This window comes from Hyperoodon ampullatus (assembly GCF_949752795.1).
Source record: "Hyperoodon ampullatus genome assembly, chromosome: 12".
Classification (NCBI taxonomy): Eukaryota; Metazoa; Chordata; class Mammalia; order Artiodactyla; family Ziphiidae; genus Hyperoodon; species Hyperoodon ampullatus.
This window is the reverse complement of record NC_136925.1, coordinates 11,069,171-11,071,514: the sequence shown is the minus strand read 5'-3', so window position 1 is coordinate 11,071,514 and position 2,344 is coordinate 11,069,171.

Below are 2,344 nucleotides of genomic sequence, written 5' to 3'. Positions count from 1 at the left end.
TTTTATTGCCATGTGCTAGGTAATAGTGACTTTTTTAATGTGAGTTAAGTAATGCATTATAGTTTGGTAAGGCCACAGTAACAGCAGAAAATCTTTAACTCTGGAGCCAGATCACTTGGGTTCAAATCCTGGCTCCACTACTTACTAGCTTATGTGACCTTGGGTAAGTTATTGAACTTCTCTGTGCTTCAGTATCCTGATGTGTAAATTGGAGATAATCCTAGTTCCACCTCGTAGGGCAGTTGAGAAGATTAAATGAGTGAATACATGTAAACCACCTGGAGCAGTGCATACTAGAAGAGCTGAAAGTAGTTGCCTCTGGAGGCGAGTTGGGTGGACAGGGACTGCAGTTTCTCATTAGATGCTGTCTTTCTTAAAATAAATGAATATATTAGGTACTATTTTAAGAATTTATACAAGTTCATTGGGGAAATTTAGAAAACAGTATAAAGAAGAAAACAAGAATTGTCTGTAAAACCTCTACACCTGCTTACCCTTTGACGTATTGTCCTTCAATAATCTAAGTAAGTATACATGTTTTGTATATCTGTTATCCTAACAATTTCGTAGTGAAAATGTTTCACTATTTGAATCTTCACTTTCTAAATCACAAGTGATGTTAAACACTCTTCTCTATGTTTATCAGCGTTTTGTGTCTTCTGTTAATTGCTTTTTCTTATCTTTTGCTCATTTTCTGTTGGATATTGGTCTTTTGTTATCAATTTGTATGAGACTTTTGCTTTTCACTTGTGCTTATTTATGTTGAAATTTTTCTTATTTTTGTGGCGTCAGTTTTTTTTATCTTTGTGTAACTTGGTCTCTGTGACCTTGATGTACTAATATCCCTTCACAAGTCCCTTGGTGGTTCCTGTCCATGATGAAGTCTTAAGTTCTGTGTCCTTCCTGTTCTGGCCCTTTACGTCTGTTCAGGCCCCTCCTTCCCAGTCAAGCCCCACTACTCACAGCCTCTTAGACAGGCTTTTCATCGCCTCCATGTGTTGGTAGATAAACATGCCTTCTGCCTGAAATGCCCTCTTCTTTACTGTCTGCCTAGAAAACACCTATCAAGCTATACCTCACTTCCTTGACTATCTTTTCTGTGTCATTTCCACATTCAACTATTACAGACATACTAACTTGTTTTAGAATTAATTTTCAATTCTGCGTCCTCCATTAGTCTGTGGGCTTGCCTATCTGTCTTATATTTCTGATTTATTTCATTCAGTTTTGTACCCCCAATGGCAGCATGGTGCTGGGCATTTAATAAACACTCAAGAAACATAGGCTCAGTTTTGAATCATCCAGCAGAACTCCACAATGGCTCCCGAGATTCCCTCTCCCTGGTATGCATGTGAATATGATGAGATAGTCATTCCCTTGATTAGGTTACGTTATATGGCAACGATGATGGAATAGTCACTCTGGGGCTCAAGTTACCTTTGTAAGAATCCACTGTAGCCAACTGGAGGAAGGTTCTCCTGCTGGATTTGAAGAAGTAAGATGCTCTGTTGTGAAAGTGCCAGTGGCTAGGTCCTGAAGGCAGCTTTCAGGAGCTGAAAGTGGTCCCCTGCTGACAGCCAACAAGAAAACAAGAACCTCAGTCTTCTTACAGCCACAAGCCTCTGAATTCTGCAAACCACATGAATGAGATTGGAAGTGGATTCTGAGCCTCAGATGAGATCCCAGCTCCAGCTGACACCTTGATTTCCGCCTGGTGAGACCCGGAACAGAGGACCCAACTACCCAGTACCCAGACTCCGGACCCAAGGAAGCTTTGGATAATGTTTGTTGTTTTAAGCCACTGGGTTTTCGGTAATGTCTTATGCAGCAACAGGAAACTGTTAACAGTATTCGAGCTGCTATTACTAGGGCATTGGCCTTGAATCTCTGGAGCAGTGACTAGGCTGGTTTTAAGACCTTGCAGTTTGATGAAATGGATCCTTGTCTTCATTATTTGTACACAAAGTTCCTCTCAGACCTGCTTTGCCAAACTGTTGCCCTGTCTTTCTTAGGAGAAACGAAGCCCTACTACCTTGCAGGCATTCTTCCCTGTGCCACCTCCCTGGTGATCAACAACTAAGTTTAGTTCCTGCTCGCAGGTTCCCTCTTGCCATGTTCTGTCTGCACATGATACCACTCCTGCTACTTTATGGCGAGTCTCTTTCCCTGTGGGACTGCATGTGTGTGAACTACACCTATTTATTGTGACATTTTTGTGTGCAGTGTCAAGCCTGCTGGACTGACCTTCCTTCAACACCTGCAGCCTGGTCTCATTCAGTGCCCAGAAGCTGGGATTGTTTCCTTCTCACAATGCCCCCTGTAATAAGTTTCCTGGCCCAGTATT